Source organism: Agelaius phoeniceus, chromosome 3 (genome assembly GCF_051311805.1).
Source record: "Agelaius phoeniceus isolate bAgePho1 chromosome 3, bAgePho1.hap1, whole genome shotgun sequence".
NCBI lineage: Eukaryota > Metazoa > Chordata > Aves > Passeriformes > Icteridae > Agelaius > Agelaius phoeniceus.
Window position 1 is genome coordinate 35,389,398 of NC_135267.1, and position 26,077 is coordinate 35,415,474.

A 26,077-nucleotide genomic window follows, 5' to 3' on the forward strand; every position below is an offset into this window, starting at 1 on the left:
CAGAGACAATACTAATAATAAAAGGTGTAAGGAAATAAAATGTTCACATGGACAAACATCCCAAATAACAGAAAATACTGGACACCTCCCTCCACCATGTTTTCTCATCTGGAAGGAGCCCCTTATCCCTGGGAGAGAGTCCCTGCCCCCAGTCCCAGCAATACTGTAGAACAACCTTGGATCCTGGCCATGCCCCCTCCCAGGTGCTGCAAAAAATTCACCTTGTCCTGGCTGGAACCAGGACAACAATATATATCTCTAGTCCACACCCTTGAATATCACTCAAACCTTAAGGAGTTGAAGGGAGACTTGCCAAGGAATGTAGTTGGACTATGGACCTAGCCTCCCTTCTGCCTGGATATCTGCAAAGATGCACAATGTCTGCATAAATTGAGGTGACACATTTATGTTCTTATTATCTTTGGAAGCATTTCCATCAAAAGCAGAGGCATAGGTGTTGTCAGACCCTTATATCTGTGTCCTATGAGGCAAATTAATTAGTTTCTCAAAGAAACAGAGTCAGGTGGCACCAAAAGACATCACTAGTCCCAGCCTGTTCCATATTTGCCTGGACTTCTAGTGTGGCAATGTCCTTCATCTCAGTGGAAATCTCAGGAAAAAAATTGTTTAAAAAAGGCTTTGCCTATACCTGGTAAATTAGATCTGAATAATGTAGACAAACCCTGACATGTTCTTTTCTTCTCTTTTTGTCTACCCTCTGGTGAAGACCAGGCAGAGCTGATGACAGAGTCATGCAAGGTTCTATTGATTGGCAGTCAGGGTGAGGCCTCCTGCCATGGGACAGACAATTCAGCCATAAGGTTTCCCTGCCAGGCAGCAACAGAAATAAAGAGGTCTTGGACTTGTCTGTTTGCTGGTATTGATGTAGCTAAAAGCCTGCAGGTCTCTGGGCCCATCTGAATGCGTGGCTGAGGCATATTCCTGGTGCTTCTGGGGCCCAGGGTGCAGGTAACAGAGACAAACTTTGGTCTGCCAGCCCTTTGGCCTGCTCTTCCCCCAGAACATGATGTCATTCAGCTCTGGAGACACTGCAATCCATCTCTTCATGGGAATTGTCACTACACAATATTTGCAGATCTTTAAGGCACTAGAAACCATGATAGCTGATAAACTAGAGCTTCGTGTCTTATGTCACATATTTTCAGACCAAAAGAACAAATTTTAACTAGAGAGACTCTTCAAACAGTAGGTGAAAAACACAAGGATTTAAATCGGGAATTGGATAATGCTAAGCAGCTTTCCTCTACTTTAACTATAGATCATGTTTTTTCTTAATAATAAAATTATGTTTATGGAAATCAGTTTAAAATTGTGATTGCTTTTTCACAATTAGAGAAAAATAATTTTATTTTATATCTTGAGAATGTTTCCAGTCTATAAAACCTAAAAGAAAGTTTCATCATTACTCTGTTCTGACCCACATCTCAGGCTGGAAATCCCTGATCAATCTTGTTCCTACCAAGAAAAGCCCAAACCCGTAAATTAACAAGGATCCATCTACTAGTTATTAGTATCAATAATTTCCAGTTCATAGGTCTTTTGTTATCAAATTTAAATACAATGACAAAAACCTGAATTTTTTCCACATCTGTTTATCTTCAGCATATGATGGAAATTATTACTTCCTTAAAATATAAAATTAGTTTGAAGGATTGTTGAAATTGTACTTCAAATCCCACGTCCTCATCAGTTTTCTTAACATGCTTCTTAATTCAAATATACATGATTTCTCAGTTACTCATGAAAATGTTGTGGTTTCTACAGGAACAACATGTAGAAATATTTCCAGTTTTTAGACACATTGTTCTTATAGTGTGTCTGTTGTGTTGCACTCATACACAAACACAGTAGGAATATATCTGTTAGTCTTATATATGACACTAGTGAGAATACCTGCTGTGTTAAATAAGTATATTGTGTGTATGTTTATGCATGTTTGTGTTGAATTTAGACATTATTTTCTTTTTGGCTTCTTTTGCTTTTCAAGTGATGAGTTATTTGGAAGCTGGGTCAAAGCCCTACTTGACTGGTTTTGAGAAACAACTGCTTGGGCAAATGAAGTCAACAGAATATTTTCAAATACAGAAAAACATTTAGAAAAAAAATTTCAAAATGTTTTTTCTTTAGTATCACTCTGATAGAGATATATAATTAAATTGTAAAAATATTCTAAGAGTAAGTGGTATAATTCTTTTAGAGATATTCCTGTTAAGTAGCTACCAATACTGAACATTGTTCCCACTTTTTTCCCCTTTCATTTTCTTACATACATGTATTTATATATTACTAGTATAGACAATATTTGCATATATGTATGCATATATAATTTTAGTTCATCTACTACCACATCATATGATACAGATTCAACTTTTCATGGGGTTTTACTTTGAAAAATCACCAATCCCATGATTCTGAATAGCTGGATACACACAACATATGTCTAAAGACTTCTAAAAAAATCTATAAGCTAGGTGATGTGACAAATTCTCTGAATAAATGCAGGATTTAGCATGTTGAATAGTGTTATATGTTGCAACATAATCTTCTTCTACTAATGTTTGTTTACATATCAGATTTTTTTTTTTATTAGTTACATGTGCCTTAAAGGGGAGAATATTTTTATGGCATTGCACAGTAGACCTCCACCCCCTTATTTACAATTGCTGAGATGGAATGTGGAGATACTGACTTCAGTGATATTTGGATCAGGCTCTCAGACTGTAATTGGACACGCTGAAATCTCTGCTAAAAGAGTTCCTTAAGGCTACTTTAGGGGACATAACCTAAATATGGCTTATAGGGCTTTTAGGAAGGCAGAAGCTTGGATAAGAGAGCTTCTAAGACACATGCCTTTCTTGTTGCTGAACAATGTGAACATTTAATTTTTCCTACACATCTCCTCCTCTTCTACTGCCTGTCAGATAAAAAAAGGCTCACAGATGGTTTTGTGGGGGAGATAAAAGACCCTCTTTTAACCTCTACCCCACCCCCCAAATAACTGCATATCCAATGTGAATTTATCAGAAGCCTTATGTGAGTTTCAAAACTTTTGCCAAGTCCACATTTTCTGTTTTACCAAAAATCTAATTTCAGATTTCATTCTTTTAATTAACAGATCACAGATACTACTTTAATTAATTATGCCCTAAAGAATTAAATCAGCTAGATGTGGGTGCTTCCTTTTCTGCTGAACTCAGTTGGAATTACACTATTAGCACAAATGTTCACTGATGGAGAAGACCTGCCCACTCTTATGATGGATTGGATCATTCCTAGAGCCCTGTGCTGGGCTCAGTTGACCAGATCTCTTCTAGGCTTACATAAGGATATGAAAATTTCCCTAAGAAGTTCCACAGCTGAGTTCCTAATCCAACTCTACTAAATTCAAACAATTTTAAATTCTAAATTTTGCCGCTGGTTTCAATCAAAAGTTGAAACTGATTTCAGGGTGCCCCACAAGCACATTTTCCATCTAATGTGTGTACATTTTCCTTCAAGCAAAGAGTACAGATGTCAAGTTTAAAATTCTGAAGTTGTTTGCCCAAATTTCAGCAATGTACAATGTTACAGTGTTGTACTACATAAGGTATAGAGAAGTCATTCTACCCTCAGGATTGTCATTTGTGCATTTTTCTTGTATTACAACAGAACCAGGCTGATGTGTTTCATTTAATACACAGTGAGTCAAAAGTGCCTTTTTTGATGACTTGATGAAAACACTAACATTTAGTCTTGTTCTCTGCTCATTTATCCCACTCCCTACTGTGTGCCTTAGAGAAAGGCTCAAAAATCAGAGACAAAGGATATCCCAAACTAAGGAAGGATATCAACAGTTGAAATAATTCTTGGCCCACAGAAAATTAATGGAAAATCATGCTACTACTTCAATTCATACAGAAGTTCTGAAGCTGAGAACAGTAAAACAAGTGTATCATAATAAGAGCAATTTAGGTTGGAAGAGACCTCCCGAGGTCATTTAGTCCAACTGTGGCTCACAGCAGGGCCAGCCAGACCAAACAAACCAGGGTCTTGTCTAGTCCAGTTTTGAAACTCCAAGAAAAGAAATCTGAAAGCCTTCCCATGGAAAGTGGGTTCTCTAGCACCATATGGCCATTCGCAGAACTGCAGCGGAAGAATCTAGGACATTGGTAATACCTTGGATCTCACCCTCTCCTTCTCATGTGGCCCATTGCAGTATTTTATGTCATTTGATATTTAACCTAGAGGCTACCAGTTCTGTAGCATGCTGAGTGCACCAAAGAGGTGTTTTATGAAGCCGTTTGGATGATACTTGTAATGCCTGCACTTATGACAAATGGACTTGATGGCTTAGATGGTCTCCTGCAGGTGTCTCTTCCTAGCTGAATCTGCAGTATTAACTGCACAAGTAAACCATGGCTTGCATGAATGACAGCTTGTTTTTCATCATCTATAACAGCATATTTTTGCATGTGAATTTACCTGCTTGTGACAGCATAGGCATGTTTTGCATACATATCTTATGAGAGTTCCCTTTGAAAGATGGTCTTTGGATAACCTTTACAGTCCTTCTAGAAATTCATATAAATGACTTCTGTTCCAAGGGTAAATATATGCAAATAAAATGAAGAGGGCCAACCCTTTCTACAAAATTTCAGCTTTACATATGTCAATCCAAAAATGCATTTCATAAATCTGCTTATTAGAGAAACCACACACACAAAAAAAAAAGAAAGCAAAGGTACACACCTCCTGTTCCTGCAGCCCATTCTCTGTGTAGGCATGTGAGAGGCAGGCCTTCACCAGCTATTAAGACTTGAGAGGATTGGACCTAATTTGAAGATTTGTTTCCATTCACAGTTCCATTTTCTACTATAAATTATTTAGACTGCCAAGGAATTGAGAAGCAGTGTAAAAAAGGATGTGCAAGAAATCAGGGAAGATAAATTTAGGGAATGTTACAGGGGGAGCATAATATTCACCAAGGCCTGGGCTGCTTAACCTGGTCTCCAGGCCCCCCCTTCAACATGACTTTGCAAGCATAGCTGATATTTTTGATTTAGTGTAGACCATGTAGATAGTGAATAGGAATGTATGGGAGATGCAACCAGGTGATGGAAGAACTCAGTAGGAAGAAGAAAGCAGTAAAAGAAAATATATTCTTATGTTCCTCTCCCCCACACTGAGTTACTTCATAGTTTCTGAACTTTGTTTAAAATATTAGGTCAGGTTATTTAATAAACCTTTCAGAGCCTATCTGCCAAGTGAATCAGGGAAATATGGCATGGCCAGGGATGTCCATAAAGGCTACTCCATTGCAGCTTTTCTCTGTCTGACAAGGGGCATAGCCCTGCAGCAAAACAAAAATGTGGGTTTGATTCCTTCCTGAGCAAGGAGGTGGGCAGGAACAAGTCACCCAGGCCCTCCACTCCTCAGTTCTGCACCTGCAAGATAATAATACCTCACTGAGAGCTGTAAAGAAAAAAAGAATGGTTGATCACAATGAAAGATCTCTTTTACTTTTTCTGCAGGGAAAAAATCAAGGTAAGGTAGACAAATGTCCTTGAACCCAGGTAAAAGCTGAAAGAACAGGAAAACCCTTTTTTCATGAAAGACTAACACTGTGAATAACATTTGTCCCCTTCTCTTACCAGCACACTGAACATAGCTTTCATACTCTTAACAACTTTGTGGTGACAGGCAAGCCTTACCTTTGTCCAGGGAGTGAATTCTCAGCATCATTTCCTCAGTGACCTCCAGAGTGGGCCCTGTTATTTGTCACCCCTTTCAGTAGAAGAGAAAGAGAAAATGAAGTTCAAGAGTAAGATTTCAATAAACCTTTGCTTTGATGTCCAAAGAAATTCCCTAGCATGTCTCAGTGTCAGGAAAGAGCTCTCTCCAATTTGGGATACGGGACAGGAAAGAAAAAGGAGGTACTCTCTCTGCACATACAGCAACCTGCATTTGCACCAGGAGATGGAATGTGAGTAGTCCCTCTGACTCTGTGACACAGTGCAGATGACTGAGTTTTCCAGAAACCTCGTACCCTTTTTCCATGGTGTAGGATCCAACAATATTATGCTGACTGAACTGTTTATGAGCATCCTTCTAACAGTTGTGATCTAGAAGTTTTGTCTACCTCTTTCGTGGTCCAGTCCAACACTCACTAAAGTAAATGAAATAAATCTCTTTAGACAGGAATGCTAACATCACTGGAAGTACCAAGAATAGAGAGTGAAGTTGGCTCCCACCACTCTATAACACTTCTATTTCAACTCTGTGTTAAACTGAGCATGCTATGCCACGTCTGTAATTCCAAGTACTAAGGGTAGTTCCATTTCTGTAATTCAAGCTATTATCATGATATACCTCCTCAGGAAAAATGACATCAAACTTAGGTTCATATTCCACACAGGAAATATTTCACATAGCACATAAATGTTCAAAACATGATTGTGCTCTGCCTCAACTCCTTTCACTGCAGTTTTAACTTCAGGTGAATGAACAACAAAGCAACAGGGAAATCCTAAATTAATATTTTGATTCAGAAGATTTATAAGGAAAGCTATGGGGGAAAACTAAATTTGGAAGGAAAGTGCTGCTTAATAGGAAAATATATGAGCAGAATCAAGATCTATATCTCTGCAACAGTTTTCTAACTATATGAATGTTCAGAAAGATATTTAGCTTTGTCTCCTTGTTATTACAGGTCGGGCTAGTCTTTTGATTCATAATCTCCAAAACATCTGTTCCTTCTTGCTTTCTGATCCCTAGTATTATTAAAATATGAAATTAAGGTGAATTATGAAAATATCTAGAGACACAAAGTTAATCAGTATTCTTTAATGAGGGCTGAAATATTTTTCTTCAATTGTTTCAGAAATTAATGAGAAGCCTCTAAAACAAGTTATTTGATTTCTATTCTATTCTTATTACTCCATGTCTTTCCTCAAGGATTTTTAGGAGATTATTACTCTAAGAATAGAAATGCCAGTATGATTTTCAGAAATCTTTTTTTCTGACAGAGAGTTTCAGTATCTATTATTGATACATCTGCGGTCTTAAACTATTATCTTCTCTTTAAAACATCCAGGATTTATTCTGTAACAGCAAGATATTTTCTGAAGTAATTATGTAATGTGAATTGCCTTATTCTGAACCCCCAGTAAAATGCAGACATGGCACATGCAAATCCAGTGGAGGACAATCAACTGATGAAGGGATTGGACCATCTGACTGAGTTTGTTCAGCCTGAAGAAGAAAAGAATCATGGTGGTCTTATCAATATGCATAAATACTTAATGTGCGGGGATTAACGAAGAGACAAAGAATTCTCATTGGTAGAGATTGAAAAGTCAAAAGGGAATCAGCACAAGCTCAAAGACAATAAATTCCATTCAAATTTAAGAAAAAATAATTGTCTATCTACAGTGATGCTTTCCCATCACTGGAACAAGTTGACTAGTGGGGCTATGTTGTCTCCATCCTTAGAGATGCTCAAAACTCAGCTGAACACAGCCCAAAGAACCTGCCCTAGCTGACCTTACACTCAGCATTTTACTTATTCTTCATGATTCTTTGAAAACCTGGAGTCCATGGATTACAGGGTCCAAAAATACTGCAGTCACATAAACTCTGCTGATGACACAGACATATGACTGCTATGAAAATCACAAAACAGTTGAAGCTGACATGGAGATACCTGATCCTGCTCAAGCAGGACCACCTAGAGCTGCTTGACCTGCACTATGTCCAGACAACTTTTGAAATCTCTATGGAGGGAGACTCTATGACCTCTCTAGCCAACTATCATCAGGGATCAGTCACACTCACACCCTCACAGTGATAAAGTGTTTACTGACCTTCAGATGGCACATCCTGTGTGTCCATTTGTGCCCACTGCCTCTGTTCCTGTCACCGGGTGACACTGAAGAGCCTGGCTTCTTTCTCTTTGCACCTTAATTCAAATATCCCACACAACAATGAGATCCCCCATGTCTTCTCTTTTCCAGGATGAGCAGTCTCATCTCTCTCATCTTTTTCCTGTAGAAGAGATGAACCAGTCTCTTCATTGTCTTTGTCACCCTTAATCAAACTCTCTCCAGATCTTCCACATTTCTTCCCTTGTAGTGCAGAGCCCAGACCTCCACACAGTACTCCAAGTGTGGCCTCACCATCACTGAATAATGGGGAAGGATCACTCACTTCCTCAACCTGCTGACAGTACTTCTCCTAACTCTGGCATGAAATGGCAAGAAGCTTGCTCACTTCTATCTCATGTTCAGCTTGGCATCCACCTGGACCCACAGGTCCTTTTCTGCTCTGCTTCTTTCAAGACAGTTGACCCAACACTCTACTGATGTAGACTGAAATTACCCCTTCCTAGTTGCAGTACTTCACACTTGTTGAATTTCATGAGGTTCCTGTCAACCAGGTGATGTTTTCAGCTGGAGATATCCCCAAAACCAATGCATGATTGTGATTCATTATTATTATTATTATTATTATTATTATTATTATTATTATTATTATTAATATTAATAATAATAATAATAATAATAATAATAATAATAATAATAATAATAATAATAATCTTTATATTGAGATAGAAATGTTGTATGTTTGGGAAATATATGCTCTCATATGAAAAAATTATATGTAAACAGATAAATAGAGAAAAGAGATTAATTTTTTTCTTTTTCAGACATAGCCAGATAGAGTTAGAAAACATTTACTGAATCTAAAACGCATTGGCTGCCTAATTATATTCCAGATGTCACTGAATGAACCTACATTAATACAAAGCAGATATTGTAAAGAAATATTAAAAGACGCATTAGATAAGAATTCACATCCAGCCTCCAACCCAACCATAGGCAAGATAGCCCCAAAAGCACATATCCACAGTTTATAAATTCTGACTTCTAGGGTTATTCTCCTTTATAGATGTCTATTGGTATTAGATAAGAATTTTTGTCTTTTTTGTCCCCTTACAAATTGCCTACTTCGTGAACCTTGCAGGAATATAACGTACTTGAAACCTGTTTCTCAGTCAAATATGATTTAAAAGTAGTAATAAGTTCAAATGTTAACATGAGTTACATAGTCAGAACATATTAATAAGCAAAAGGTAATGAACCAAAGGTGTCCTGAATGCCATCTCCTTAAATCTACACTCCAGAGCAATGGAGCGTATAACATTTTCCCAAAAAAGTACTGCAAAGGTAAAAAAAAACACTCTTGCTTACCTTGCTTACTATTTCAAGCTAACACAACAAAACACAGTTGTGCCTGTAATCTGTAACAGCAATTAATCTGTAACAGCAATTAATTGTGTAAAACAAGCACCACTAAACATGCTTAAGGTATAGGTAGTAGTGTATTTGTCTTGGTTTAGGGCAAATTTAGGAGTTTCATAACATTAGAGATAACTTGAGGAAATTCTCCACATTGATTTAATCCTGCTAATAAAGACCATAGGCAATGTTGACATAAGCCTCATTCCAGGCTAAGGTTTACTTACAGTCATTGAAGACAGAGCTTTCCCTGATTACTGATTTTTAGGAGAAGCAAAAATATCTGTGTCAATGGCTTATATTCATTCCTCTTCTCCTCAGTGAGCATACAAATTACCTGACCTACAAGGCAGGAAAGATATGTATGTTTATTCAGATTTATGCCTGTAAAGGTATTGGATTAAGTCTCATATTAAAACAATCACATGATGCAGATCTTCCAACCTATGCTGTCTGTTAGTAAGAATTAATACTGGGTCATCTGCTTCCTGACAATCTCTGGTAGTTTGTTAGGAATTTTTGGTATTAATATATATTTTAAAGGTTGAAAAATATGTGATAGGTCCACATTTGATAGATGTGTGAGTAAATGTTTAGAAAACAGAGTGAAAAATCATAACAAAGTGAGAATGTACAAAAAATGCGGAACAAAGAAAATGGCATATTTTGCATGTTTGTCTTCTATATGTTTTCCATCTTCATTCTTTCCTACTTGTTTTTTATGTGCCTCATTCATGATTTGCCAGAAAAAGATAATATCACTAACTGTGGGCTTCTTAAGACTTAGAAAATACAGATTTTGACTCCAGAGAGACAAATCATGGTCAATTATTCAGAAGGAACTATTACATATTATAAAGATATGTCTGAAACATAACCAGCTAGTACAAATAGGTGTAATATTTAATTTTAAAAGCATTGCCATTCTTAAATATCTTACACAATTTATGTAGGTTACTTGATTGTTCTTCTTATATTGCGTTTTTATCTGTTTCTTCAAACCTGAATGACAATTTTGTGCCATTGCTGATAATTAATTTTAAAGAAATTATCTAGTGAAAGGAAAACATATTTTTCTCTTTAAGTTCATATGCTTTCTTGTGATAAGGCTTTGGTAGGGAAAAAATCAGACTAAGTACAAAGAAACCAGACAGCAAACTAGCCTAAGATTTCTCTCCCTGCTTGTGTGATTGAGGGAACTTACAAGACAGGTAAGACTCTGTTTCAGTTTTATAGCTATGGGATTTGAAAGTGGCAAGGCTGCTTAATAGAGAAAGCTAAAAGCACCCCTGTAAGGATTTAAATGGAAGTCTCATCTGTTCTACAGAAACACACCTTTCTTACTACTGTGATTTTGATCACCTGCTGTTCTCCAATTAAACTATGAACAAGTAAAAAAGGAATGCAATATATTTGCATGTGAAATGCAGCACAGTGGCAATCAGAGGTTTTTTAAGAGAAGATCAATTTGGGAAGAACAATGTGTGTCTGTAATGTGCAGCAAAGATTTCTTTATTCTTCTGAATTGAAAAAACAAGATGCTGGGAGCTTTATTTCCTTAATGAAAGAATTTTAGGATGATTTGCCACCCACCTGGGACTCTGAGTGGCAGAGCAAGTGGAAGGTAGAGAAATATGGCACGTATTAGAAGCAGCTTAAAGAACTGTTGATGAAAAGGACTAGTTCAGAAGTTAGAAAATACAGGTTATATTCTTGGCTTTATTGTCTATTTAGTGTGGAATGAGAAATGGCATTTTGCATCTGTGTCTCAGCTCTATCTGTATAATAAGGGGTTTCTTTGTTTTGCAAGATACTTTGGTCTAAATGTGCAAGAAGGTCATAGTTACTGATCTATTTCAGTGGTTTATAGAGAAGTTGCACTGTTCTCAATACACACCTGCTTTGTTTCACAAGTTTAACATTTTACATCCACAGAATTCAGAAAGGTGGAAAAAGGGGCATGGAAATAATATCCTTGTTGTTACAGGAGATGGGACTAAGCTGCAAGGAAGTGAGGTGACTGCCAGCAGCCATCTCACATAGCAGCAGGACAGACAAAAATGGCAGCTGGGTCCACTGGATCCACTGGATCCAGTAAAGACCTCACTACATTAGATCCTATTTCTGTCACGTAATAATAACATAGCTCTAACATGAGTTACTGCACAAACAAGGCCTCCATCTCATACTGGGCCTGTTTTCTTTTGGATAACATGATTGTCTGAGCTTTCAGGGCTTCAGTTCACAAAAAATGAACCTTCAGAAAGCAGGGATATTTGCAAGAGGAGTTTATAGCAGTACAGGAAATAAAGATAATTTAGGGTTCCCAAAATCTGTGAGATGAAAGGAAGATGTCAGGGCATTCTGGTTTAAGGCAGGGAAGGGGATGCAGGAAAGAGGGCAAAGAAAAGAGGGGGATAAGGGAGTAGGAAGTGAGGGTGGAGCAAGAGGGGGAAAAATTGGGGGAAAAGAAGAGATAGCTGCAAAACTGCTCACCAGATTCCAGCAGTGCATCTTTAAACACCCAAGAAATAATGAAAAAAGTATCTCTTTAAGTAATCTAGTGATTTACATCCTCACTCATTAAGTCAGTGATAATTTTACCACTGATTCCAAAAAAATTTTATCAGAGTCTTTGAAGAGTGCAGTAATATTACTGTCTTTCTACTCACAGAGACAACCTTTTCTTCTGAAGTAATATTTTCAGTTATATCTGGTTAAAGATCCTCCAATAATCTATGACCCATCAACAAATTACAGATTTTTCATAAGTCAGACATTTCAATCATTTTAATTGTAGAACTGTTTAAGTTGGAAGGGGCCCTTGAAGTTCATCTAGCTCCAACACTCCTGCCATTGGCAGGGACATCTTCCACTAGACCAGGTTACTCAGAGCCCCATCCAACATGGCCTTAAAAACCTCCAGGGATGGGGCATCCACAGCTTCCCTGTTCCTGAGCCTCATCATCCTCACAGTAAAGAATTTCTTCCAATTATCTAATCTAAACCTACTCTTTTTGTAGCCATTATGCTGTCACCAGAAGCTCTTGCCCCATCTTTCCTGTAAGTCCCCTTCAGGTACTGGAATGCCACAATTGGGTAACCCCAAAGCCTTCTCTTTTCCAGGCTGAGCAAACCCACTTCTCAAAGCCTTTCCTCATAGGAGAGGTGCTTCATCCCCCTAATCAACCAAGTGTCCCCTTCTGGACTCACTCCACCAGGTCCATGTCCTTCCTGTGCTGGGGACCCCAGAGCTGGATGCAGCCCTGCAGGTGGGGTCTCAGCAGAGCAGAGCAGAGGGGCAGAATCCCCTCCCTCACCTGCTGCCCATACTGCCTCTGGTGCAGCCCAGGACACATTTGGCTTTCTGGGCTGCAAGGGCACATGGCTGGGCCATGTCCAGCCTCTCTCCCACAGCATCCCCCAAGTCCTTCTTGGCAGAGCTCCTTTGCGTCTGTTCATCCCCCAGCCTGGATGGATACCAGGGGCTGCCTCGAGCCAAGTGCAGCACTTTGTTCCTGGACATTACTCCCATGGGCCCAACTCCTGAACTTGTCCAAGTCCCTCTGGATGGCATCCCATCCTTCAGGTGTGTCACTGCACCACTCAGCATGGTGTCATCTGCAATTTTGCTAAGGGTGCACACAATCCCTCTCTCTCTGTCATTAATGAAGACTCTAAGTGACACTTGTTATTCAGTGGTATTTCAGTGATGCATGCCTATTCTGAGAAATACAATTCTGAAAGTAAAATTGGCATTTTTTACAGGAAAATTCAATTTTTACTTCCAAATTGCTTTTTAAAAGTGATTTGGTCAGCCATTAATTACATATTCAGCATTTCATTTACAGAGAATTTTCAGAGATTTATTCCTTCTTTGTCTTCATTTTCAAAGGAGAAAAAAATACTACAGAGCCAAAGAACTTTGTAGCCTTACATAAGAAAGACATATTTTAGCCAGTCCAAACCACACCACCTTCTGCTTCTCTTGACACAGCACCTATGCAGGATTTATTCTTGGTTCTTATTTACTGCCTTCATAATATTGCTGGGTTCCCAGGGCAGCCAAGGTAGTGGCGCTTTACAGTGAAACACACTTTAATCTGCACACCATAGTGGAAAAACTGACACCCATCATAAAATACTACAAGCCATCCTTGTCTGAATCTGCATTTCTGGTTTTGTTCTGTTGAAAAGCACAAAGTGTCTGCAGCAATTACTAGAAAACTGCATTTATTTTGCTCAGGTAAAGTTTGTTGTATTTCAAGGTTCTAAATCTCGGTAAGTATTGTTCCATGCATTATTGTATTTGGAACAATTCAATCCTTGGTTAGTTAATAGGATCATATTAACTACAAACATAAAATAAAATTGGTTTATTTTTTTACTTTTTCAAGCAGAGAGTTGTTTCTTCTTTTTCAAGGTTAAAATTAATTGTTTAAGGAAAATTATTATGTCTTCCTTCAAAGACAAAAAAAGTAGTTCGTAGAACATACTTATTGGAAATATACAGAGCATAGACATGACAGAGTAAGTAGTGAGTGAAGATACTTACAGGGATTATAGATATTTTCAATGGTTTAAGAAAATTGAGTTGATAAATAGCAATCAGGACATTAAATATTAACCTAAATAATAACTTCCTGTCTGAGTTATAATGTTATAAAATTTTCTGTTGCCATTGCATGGTCCAGCTATTATATTCCTTATCCTGCAGTCTGTCATAAAATAAGATGATTAATTTTTGGGGTTTTTTCCTTGTCATAATTCTGTGTGCTATTGACCTGGTTCCTGCAGTGCCAAAAGAGCTGTTCTAGCACCAGGCTAAGGGCCACTTTGTGTAGGAAATATTTTCATCTCTCCTCTGCATTGTTTCATTCCTGATCCACAATCCCAGAGGTGTGGTGTTTCAAGCTCTTTCAGCCTGAGCTGTGGGTTTAAATTCCCAAAGTCTAAGCCAGTCTTAGACCTGAGCCCTCCCACCTGTGCCTGTGGGGAAAATGGGGCAGCCCCTCAACACATTGCTGAGTGAAGTGGTTCGTGCAATGCAGGGGAATAGCTACCCAAGCCCTCTTTCCCTATATCCTTTGATAGTTTTGTTAACTTTAAATAAGCTTTCCCTAGCAGAGAAACTGTTTTGTTTTTCAAAAACAAATGGAGAGAGTACAGTTGTAATTACATTACTGTTTGGTTGATATGCATTTCAATCTTCCTTAAAAATAAATAGAGACAACAGCATAATGGCTCATCTGTTAAAACAATTCTTTGGCTGGAGTTTTTGGGAAGTTTATCTGTAGATGTCCATATCAAGAAAACTTCAAACAGCACCTGTTTGCTCTTTGTTCAAAGATCCATCCACTCTATGTAACCTACCTCTTTTCATACACACAAGTATTTGGCATAATGAATCCTTTTACTAAAATGAATTAACCATGTCTGCCTGACACCTGCACATTGACAAGACTTTTGGGTTTTTTTAACTTTTTCTTTAAATTTTGGGGGCAGAGGAGGGTATCTTTTGTACTGAAGTAAAATTTCTTATTGAAGATTTGAAGAAGGAAGAATAATTTTAGGTCTCAGTCTGTTCATTGCTGTCCGTGTTTTTTCTAGCCATGACATTGTCATTGCTCACTGCTTCAACATAAATACACTGCAGAAAGTAATACCAAACACAAAGATACAGTAATGTAAGATCATACAAATGGCCATTTCAGTTCAGACTGCTGGCCCATCAGGCATTATGTTGTCACCAATACAGCCTGAGAAAGAACTGAAGAGGGTAAATGTGGGCTAATGCTTAATTTTACACCTTGCAGTACCAAGACTTTCAAAGACTGAAGGTGGGAGTTGCTGTCTTTGTGTTTAACTGTTCTGATGAATTTGTCTAATAATTATTTAAACCCATATATGCATGTGTTATATATTATATATTAAAAAAGTGTTCAGAGTAACAGAATCAGAGTAACATTTTAGGAAGTCTAGAACTTTAAAGAAGATGCACGCTGAAATTTTAAGCATATGCACACTGCACACTGAAAGAAGAGAACTTACCAGAGTTCTGTTCCCTGCTCTGGATCACATGCCTACATTGTGGCTTAATTCCTGTTTCTGCACCATGCCTTCTCCACAGCACTGTTTTGTAGGTAGTCATAAAGAACCAGGTCTCCCAAATTCCAGTCAAGCTCCCTCCTCCCCACCCCTGACTTTACCACACCTACTTCTCTAGCTTCTTGTAATGTCATGTTGGATTAGATCCTTGTGAAATATCATGAGCTAGGTTTGGATAGAGGTTTTTCAGCACCAAAACATGTATTGCTTTTGCCACTGGATGAAATACAGCAGTAAGAAATCAAGGCAGCAGAAACAATGTGCATACACATAGGCATGTGTCTACATTCCCCTAGGAGAGCATTAATAGATGGGCTCAGTGCTTGGATGTGCCAGACTGGAAAAATTAACTACAGGTCACCTAAGCAATATTTATATTGACTGTCATGATTAGAGTTTGCCTTTGTCAGAAAAATTAACTTTCCTCTGAGCATCACAAACAAGCAAACATGCTGCATTTTCCTGATTTTCTTTTCCTTGAAAGGCAAAACTTTCAAACCCTGAACTATTTTGACTATAAAGGAAGGTCCCACGTTGGTATTAACACTTATAAAATGTTTGTCTCCTTTATCTCGCTGAATAAGCTTTATTTGTATTTTTGGATCTCATTTTTTGTCACTTTAATGACTTTCTGCTTACTACTGAGACACAACCCTGTAAGAGTTTTCAGGAAATTATGGAACTGAACAGCATGCACAGGCAGACACTTGCATTTATTCAGGGCTGGGAGGGAGGGGTGGGGGCAGAATAAGGACATGGAAGACAGGAGAAAATTGTAATCCACAAAATATATTACAAAGGAAAAAATCTTAAACTTTTATTAAAATTTTGATATTGTGTGTTTTTTAGAACATCTAATAATTTTACATCACTTGGCACTATGAGCAATGACCCCAACAGTTCTATTGGCTGTTGTCATGGCATAATACAGTACTATAACTGACACAGGATAATTACCAACACAATTACACTCACAGCAAGGCCAGTGTTCTCCCCCTTCTTTAACAAGCAGCTCCTCATCCTCCTTTCAAACAGTACAACTCTTTACTGTAGGCTTTTAGACATGAAGGGCCACACATAAAGGATTCATCAGGAAGCTTGCCAAAGTATTGTAATGGGAGGTAAAAGCTTAATTGCCTCACAGGTGAATGCCTCCAGTATGGATCTAAGCTGCAATGTCTTTAAAAGAACTCAATCAGTTGTTTTAATGCCATTATGCTTCAAATTTTAAGTGCAGACACTTAAGGAAAAGAATTCCCCAGTTCAGGTCTTTCTGGTAGCTCTTTATATTTGAATGACTGACACCTGTTAACATAATTAGGTAATTAGTTTACTTTGAATTATTAAGGGAAAGATCTGAAATGATGAAAGCTGTAACAGAGCTGGAGGGCTTTATTATTTTTTCTCTTTTTTTTCTGGTTCAGCTGAAAACATAAAGAGCAAATACACAGAAACATATGGTTCTAACCTTCTTGAAGATAGGCCTGTGGGGGATTTTTCCAGGTTTGTGAAGTCAGCTCCAGGGTGATGTTATCCATTTTCAAACATTTTCTTTCCCTGTTTAGCATTTCGAGTTTTCACAGATTTCTTACTCTCCCTGGTTTTAATAAGAATCAGTCATTGATTTATTGAACTATTTTAAGAAAAGATCATTCTACTGGTATTTTCACTTTGACCAAAAGTGGGACAATGCTGCAGTTCTCATAAGGAGAAGACCTATTCTCATGAGATTTCCAACCTGATTTTCATAACAAAGAAGTTATTGAAAAACTTTTTTTGTGTTGCCTGAACCAAACCTTTTGAGATTCATGCCCTAGTAGAAGCATTTTGCTTTTAACGATTTCCCACTGATCTGTATAGTGAAGACAGTCTCTGTGCATTAAGAGCAGCTTGCAATACAATGGGGTTTGAGAGCCAGTGGCTTCCCAAGCTTTGAAGCACCTGGCATAATAATGGATGTGCTGATGGATGACCTGATGTGTTACACAGACAGAATATAGCCTATCCGCATTATACTGATGGATTCTTTCCAGTCCTAAAGTAGAAGATTTTGAAAGGAAGACCTATTTCAACTTCAAGGGAAAAACAATGGGGATGCAGAGCTGTGGGAGAATGATGTATTGCTATTCTATAGTTTCTGCTTCTAGGTACAGATGTCAGAGTTTGAATTGTTCTTCTTCTCAAGTAAGCATTTTCAAAGTTTAATGAGATGGAAGGCAAGAGGACATGAGCTCACAATGTGCACTTCCAGACCAAAAAGTCAGACACATCCTGGGCTGCATCAAAGGTCAGGCAAGGTAGATGTGTCTCTCTACTCTGTTCTTCTGTAACCTGGATTGCTACATCCAGCTCTGGTGACCCCAGCACAGAAAGGACATGGACCTGTTGGAGACAGTCCAGAGAAGGTCACCAATTTGATCACAGGGATGGAGCACCTCTCCTATGGGGAAAGGCTGAGGGAACTGGGTTTGTTCACCCTGGAAAAGAGAAGGCTTTGGCGTGACCTAGTTACAGTGCCCTAATTGCAGGTCCTGATGGGAACTTAGAGGAAAGATGGGGCAAGAACATTTACAAGAGCATCTAGTGACAGGATAAGGGGGAATGGCTTCAAATTGAAAGACAATAAGTTTAGATTAGATAAATGGAAGAAATTCTTTACTATGAGGGTGATGAGGCTTAGGAACAGGCTTCCCAGGGAAGTTGTGGATGTCCCATCCCTGGAGGTTTTCAAGGCCATGTTGGATAGGGCTCTGAGAAACATGGTCTAGTGGAAGATGTCCTTGCCCATGGCAGGAGGGTTGGAACAAGCCATTCTATGATTCTTTGATTCTGTGATTTATACTGATATTATACTAGGTAGTCTTAGAAGTGTGATTATATTGTGCAGAAAAATAACAGGTAACTGTTGCTCTGTTGCAATTTATCAATGTTAAATAAGGATGAAGCCAACACATTATAGGAGATATAGCAACATCACTTTCAATTTGGAGATTTAAGAATACAAACTACAGAATTCCTTGTGAAACATGACCAGCTGGTGCATAGCATAAATGGAAGAGCATTGATGTTATTTCAGTTGTGTTTCTCAGTAAGCTACACCTATGATATGAATTGCAAAATCTTCAGATAACATTTCTGAGGACCCTGATACAGATTTCTACTGGGCACCTTGAGAAAAAGCAAATACAGAAACCCTTGCAGATGGAGCAGGTGATAACCACTAGCTGCAGTCTAGACTCCAGGTGTCACTGGGCACTTTTCTCCACCAGCAGGTTCAGACAAGCTCACTCTGACTACAGCCCAGCTGATCTGACAGTTCTAATCTGGTAATTACAAAAACATCCTATGCCCAGGTGGTAAGCATTGTTAAAGAAAAATTATGCAAGTTTGGACATTAACTATACCTATAAATCATGGGCAGGACCCTAAGTGATGCCAGAGTGTGTCTATCTGCCTCCATCAATGTAAACATATAAGACTCCCTACATCACTTTCTTTGATGATTTTCTAAGTTAACTGAACTGCAAAGTGACATAATTTCTCTCACTGTAAAAAGGGTAAGAATTGTAATTCTCTATATCTCACAGACATGCTAAGAATCTTGATCAATGCAAATTCCACTTAAGGGGAAATTCAAAAGGTGCAATGTGTTGTTTGTTGCCAGAATGAGACAGCACTGAAACTGCTCCATATCAGCTTCTACATAAAGCTTAAAAGATCGTGAAAATTCTGATTCTGTAAATAGTACTGAGGGAGACAAGACAAGCTCTTTTGGAAGGAAGGAAGGTTTGGGAGATCCCTAGCCACAGGAGTTTTCAGAGGATCATGGAGTAGGTAGATAGTTGCATTCCTGGGAACCACCTCATTCCTGCTTTCTTAAGAATTTCACTGTTCTAATTAGAACTTACCACAGAGCACTTCTAACAAAGGGGAGCCCACATGACGTATGGAAGTTATTTAACTTGTCTTGGAATCAGACAGGCAGGATTATGTTTCTGAACATATTAGGTGACTGAAACAAGTAAACCATGATTAGAGACAGCTATGTAAGAAAAAATCTCTGTGTGTCAAGGGAAAGGATACTGCGTTGCTATTGTCACAGACACAGGTGACACCAAGTGTATCAAGGTCTTAAAAATGCATTGTCAATTATATACACATCCCTCTAATTTGCACTTCACAATTTGACTTATCAAGAACAAAAGAAGCTCTGAGCATGACTCATTGTATAAACAGTTATATTTTTGTGTGGCAAGTCTGAAGGGGAAAGATGATCTTTCCTGCTTAGGCTCAAAATAGTGACCATGTACTTAACCTAGAAAACTAATTAAAAAGGAAGAGTGAAAGAGTGATCCAGCTCAATAAACAATATAGAGAGCACTTAATTTGCCAAGCTTGTTGCTCTATATGGATTCACGGGATCCTATACAGGCAGCTTTCAGTGTGGAGTTTTCCTACTCCATAGACTACTGGCATTGCAGGCCTAGTAGCCTGCCTGCCCCTCGGCCCTTTCACAGGACAGAGACTCTCTGGTACTGTGTGAGTGAAGCTCAGCAGCAAGTAAAGAAGCATATACAATGTTAAAGCCTGGTGTACTAACAAGGGTACAGGCTTGCTCTTGTTTGTGCCCAATGCATAATGGCAAGAGAATTGAAAATGCACCCAAAGGCTGACAAGACAGAAGGACAACATGAACTGCACACACCAGCTATAACCTTGGAGGCAAGAGGTAGCCAGACATAATGCTGGCTCTAGAATTTCTCACAAGGGATGCTCCATTAGATAGCATACTGACTTGAAACTCAGACGGCATTGCCAGTGGTAGATACTACACTGACAGCTGCTGAGGAGCCTTAAACCTCTGTTGAGGGAGAAAGAAGCGATGGAAAAGACTTACCACAAAAAATGGGATTTTTTTTCACAGCAAGTTTGAGGTCTGTATCAATAATTTTCACCATCACATTTCAAATAGAGAATGTGTGAGCATGGCATACAGTCTTGTTCAAGAGATGAATGTTTATTAGTCGTGGTTAACTGCAGCATGTGAATCAGCACAAGGCTTTCTTTTTCATGCTCACAGTTCTCACTCACAGAGAGTGATGCTCTCCCATATCTTCACTGAAAAGGAGAATTTTGACAGTAAGTTACCACCCAGGATGGGTGAGCAAATCAGAATCTAGATTTGTTGTCTAAATCCACAGATTTTATTCTCTTTAGCCAATCATAAGATTTGGCATAAGATTAGCCAATCATAAGACTGGCTTCCTGCCCCATATATTCTCAGTGAAAATTTTCCCCAACTATTTTTTTTCTCTTTTATTTGGTAGTTTCTAAAATTGCAGCCGTCAAACCAGTTCATCAGGACTAGGCATGAAACAATGAAAAACAAGCTTCACAGCCCAGGGAGCTTGGTAACAAACAATGCTTTGGTGAAAGACTTCCTCTTTTTCACAGCCTTCATAGCCAGAAAGACTTTTGACCTCTGAAGCACTCTTAAAAGGAACATTCATCCAAGTGAATGAATTCTGGGGAAAGTTGCTCTGAGCCACTCAGCAAGTGATCCATCACCTGGGATCATTTCTCTCACACTTGCCTGGAATTCACTTGCCTGGAATTCACTGTTTCAGGAGGACATTTCAGTAGAAACCTCATGCCACCATTGATCAGAATCAGTCATGTGATTAATGAACATTTGGATTTCAGGAGATGTTTTTGTTTTACATGCTCCCAAGTATTTAATCCTTTTGCTTTAATCTTCACTTTAGAAAATTAAAGGATAGTTCTGAAAAGCAGCTCAATACTGGTAAAACCAAGAACTTCAGGCACTTTCTACTTGCATTCAAACATCAAAGCACTTTCCAGAAAATCTCCAGCACAGTAGGCTTCAATTCTATGTCTAATATTGGCACATTCTGGTTGTGAGTTGTTTTCTGCCTGTTCTTGTTGGATATATCTATACTGGCCCCACAGAATAAATGTGTGCCAAGGACTGTTATCCTTAGGCCAAAGGGCATGCACGGGTGTCATCTACATCACACTGCACTTAGCCCAGAGACCTTGGCTATTTGGGGGGTTTTAGGACATGGCTAGAGTGTGATGTACATTTCTCAGTTTAAGGGTCTGAAACAAAGCAAGGCCCATGTCCTAGGACATCACAGTGCGATATTTTCATGGCACAAAGCAAAGGAAATGTTACATGCCAAGACATATTGCAAGAAGACATGGAGTTTGAATACACAAACACATGCCTGCACACACGTACAGTCTTTACAGATACTGATGGAGCGATGTATAAATAGAGAGAGAAAAACACAGTCCTATTCATTGTACCTTTGGGACATAGCCTACAGTACATGTTACCTACCAAAGTGTGCCCAGACAATGTCTAGATCACTAAACTGTTGCTCTGCATGTAAACGTGACAGGAAATACCCAGTATGGACAAGCAGTTGTTCAGTGCTTAAGTTTATGCTCTGCTCCTGCTTTATTTGGCAGCAGAAAAATGTCTCTCATATGATGCTTGTTACATGTGGTATAGTGTTTTCAATCTTTGTGCTTCCAAACACAGTAGTGCAGTTTGTGCTATTTCCACAAGAATTCCAGTTATGTTGTTCACACCATGAAGTGTCCATGTTATTTGAACAGCCTTGGGCTTTTTAGCTCTGAAGGCATAATCTGTGAGGCACACCTGGGCAACTATAGGTCTTTTACAGACTTGAAATTTTATTTAAAGGACTATGACATGTAGAGGATTGATCAATACTTACACAGCAGCTTGGGATCCCCATCTCTTAACTTGCATTATATACACAGAGAAGAATAAGTATTAGGTTTTAGCTGTCAGAATAGTCCTGCATTTTAGCTATGCATCTTATTGAATTCAAATAGCACACGCTGAATATTTGGTTAGCAGGAATATGTATGTATACCTAGAGACCAAAAAAGAAACACACATACAGAAATAGAAATAACAGATCACATTGCTAATGCCAGTGAAACCAGTTTTAAGAACAAAGCTATTGTATGTTTTACTGATACTAAAGGTTACATGTTCTTTAGCCAGCTATTATTACTTAAAATATTCCCTTGGAAAGTTCATTTTCCCTCTTTTTTTTAGTCAAGAAAATATCAGGCGTCATTGGAGAAACATATTACCTGACACTAATAGGGTTTTAAAAAGAAGCAGACAGTGTTACTAATAGCCCTATTCTGGTCCCATAGATAAGGAACCTTTTAATGCTTTACTTTGTAGGAAGTGAAATTTCTCATCCTTTTTTAAGATAAAATGTCAGTGGTTACTGAAAGTACATGGGAGCTTTCAGTTTAACAATTTATTAATGGAGTGGGGTTCACTACAGAGTTTCCAGGATCCAATTTATTTTTAGTAAATTTTAGCCAACAGCTATGATTCCTATTGTGTTTCTTGCTGCCTTAATAGTCTATATACCAAATATGTTGCTTCAACACATAGCTGGAAAAAAGTGCTGAAGTGCTACAGAGCTTATTTCTTTCTAACATCAGTATCTGCTTCAGCTAATTAAAGACATGGTTCTCAGATCTGCAAAGCTGAATCTACCTTAATGAGTACATTGTGTACCACACAGCAACATGATCCTGTGTGATATATCTGACATATCAGCTTTTGTCTGAAACAGCAAAGAAAGAGTATGTAACACATTGGAGATCTGAGAGATCCAGCAACACCTTCCCCTATGATTAAATACCAGTACTGATCACCAGGGGCTTTTTCATTCTGTCCTCCTGACTTTCATTACTGTATTGATGAATTCTACTAATTTCCCTTGTAAATCAAGAGTAGCCCCAATAGGACTACCCTTGAGAAGTCTCTATCTGTGTGGCATGGATTTTTGAACAAGCTAAGACAATATTGAACACGTCCCAGTTTCTCTACTTTAATTGTCAAAGATTATTCCCCAGAAGACATCCCAAACTCTCTTTAGTGACTATATACACTTGCTATAACCCTGAAATGATTACAAGCTACAATAAATAGCCCATTCCTGGACTTTACAGGTACAATATTCCTAAGCTGTTCTTTTCAAACACAGTCCTGTTAGACAACACCCAGAGCAGCAATTAGCTAGTTTGACTATCACTGCTGGCAAAGCTGAAGTGAGTCTTCTGAAGAAAAGAAACCAAAAATGCTGTAGAGCCAGGACCAGACAACCAAAAAATCAGAAATTTAGTCAAAGAAAACACCTATTTGTCCAGTAAAGCCATTGGACTATATAAGAAGCTGTCAAATATTCCTCATTGCAGAAAGGGAACACTCACCCATTGGAGAATTTTTACTATGATCCTACATTCCTATCTTGGAGAAGAGAGAAAAGATTCAATAACTTTTTGATTGCAACAAAAGATCTTTTTACTCTACCAACATAGAAAAAATTTCTTACAGAGGATTCAGATGTGATTGTGAGGTAATCCCATGTCCAATGTCACCCTAGGAGCCTGCAGTACTGAATCTATGACCATGGTCACCAAATAATATTCCAACGTCTCTTCTTTACATTAATTTTTGCTTTACCTCTTCAAAATTTCTTGGAATATTTTTCGTTCATTGGGAGCAGACGATTAAATGTAAATTTTAAACAGCCTTGGAATATTAACAGGCAGAAGGTAATACATTCATTCACCAAAGGATGGAGGTTTATTACTTCAGATTATTTTTTGGAGGGAAAGTGCTGGAAAGTCGTGGTTTCAGTTTAAACACTGAAAGTAATTTAGTTTCAATCACTGAAACTAATTTTTACTTATTGTTAAGGCTTGGAAAAAAAAAAAAAACAGAACCAAAAATGAAATTCAGCAAGATTTTTAAGGACTGAAAATTTTATTATGTTCCATGTCATTGCTGTAATACATACTTCTTCCTTCACTTTCTAGCATATTTTAGGACGATCTGTTCTCCAAGCTGGTCAATATATGAAAAGTGTTCACTAAAGAAATACTTCTTAGTACATACAAATCTGTACTTAGATAAGGGTGATAAATCAACAAGATGCAATGCAACTTTGTATTGAAAGACATGAATTTTGTTATAATCACATATACAGTCTCTTCTATACCTGAACAAGAATTTGCTGAAAGTTGCTTGTAAATGCCATGTATATTATAATGGTTTATAAATAACAAAGCATGAGAAAAATGACATGGGAATCAAAATAGTAGAAACAGATTTTTTTTTTTAATTTTGCAATATTTTACTGGTTATCATTTCCCAGAATTAATCCGACTATAAGTTTATGTTGTGTTTCAAATCCAGCTATTCCTAAATATCAATACATATTGCTGACACTTTGCTTCTTTTGGGCTGCCAGCAGATTACATCCTCACCATGGTTTCACCACTGGCAAGAAGCCTAGGAGAGAAGTTTGCAGATGGAAGGGGATGGAGAAATTCCCAAATAATCTGTTCCGTTCTGGTCAGGCTCTTATACCATGCTCACCAACCACTGCATTAGGGACCTTGCTGAGCTGATACATAGTGGCCCTGCTTACAAAGCACAAACTTTTGGGTCTGAAAAAATGATGGATGAGCATTAGGTTTTGGTTCAGTTACAGGTCTGATAAAAATTCAGAGCAGTTCTCATTTTATCAGAATGAATTCACCCATACCTAATATAGAGCTGGCAAGGTTTTTATTTTGCAACTTTAGAATACTGTTGCATAAGCACAGTGACTAAATGATAAATGTCTCTAATGGGGATGGAGTAATGGGCTTGAACTACTGTAGACAACTCTGCTGGAGCTGCTGTTCATCACTCACTACTGCTCACTTCAGCTTTGTAGGGTAGTAGAAACCCAGACATTCTTCTCCTACCCACCCACCCCACCCCTGCCCCATGCTTCCTGAAATGCTGTTTAGGGAGTGTTGTCATTACAACAGGAAGCACACAGACTGGAGATGTATATCAGAGTGCTGCATTTGAATTTACCCCATCACCCTGAACTACTCATGCTAACCTGAACATCTTTTTGTCCACAGTTTATTGGCGTTCCACACTAAAATTACTTGTAAAAAAAGGGCCTTGATTATTGATGATGCAAATATATTTCTTCATTATTAAGTGAATTACAATTAGCTTGGATTTTAACATCTATTCAAAATGATAGCAGAGGGCAACTTGCAGCAGAAAAAGGGTTGTAAGCTTTCCACTTACCAATTAATTCTATTATCAAATGCTAAGAAAAAAAATGTGCCTGCCAGCTGTGGCTTTATTATGTTCTCCCAGAACTAATAATGGGAAAGCTGTGAAAGTTTTTCTTTTATTACTTTTTTTGTGTCTGTGTGTATGTGTTAGCCAACAATAACAACCAAAAACACATTCTTTTTTTCCCACAGAAATACTTTTTTTTTTTTTCAGAAGGTGATCTAAACAGAACAGTAGCATTAGAATAATTAAAATTAGGAACCTCAGTTTTAAGCTGAAATTTCATTCCTGCTAAGCACTTCTGAGGTATCATGAGCAGTAAATTCCCAGTCATGTGGATGCAAAGATAATGTCAATTGGTTTCAATGAGTTGCAGTGCAATGCAGAACAAAGTCATGCAGCCATCTAGAGCTGGTGATTTCCCACCTTTGCAACAAGGACTACACAGTAAGTCTCACTGTAATTCTGCTATATTTTAGCTGACCATAGAAAATTTTGAGTG

The 26,077-nt window shown here is 38.1% G+C and overlaps 1 long non-coding RNA gene across 1 annotated transcript in view; it reads right to left on the reverse strand.

Annotated features, from left to right (window-relative positions):
- Window positions 1–26,077, reverse strand: part of LOC143693534 (uncharacterized) — a 243,419-nt gene that overhangs the window by 80,958 nt on the left and 136,384 nt on the right. Inside the window, exons 6-7 of the long non-coding RNA XR_013181293.1 lie at window positions 7,863–8,043; window positions 5,712–5,784 (exon numbers count right to left, since the gene is read on the reverse strand). This is a non-coding gene — a long non-coding RNA (uncharacterized LOC143693534). The remainder of the gene's footprint in view (window positions 1–5,711; window positions 5,785–7,862; window positions 8,044–26,077) is intronic.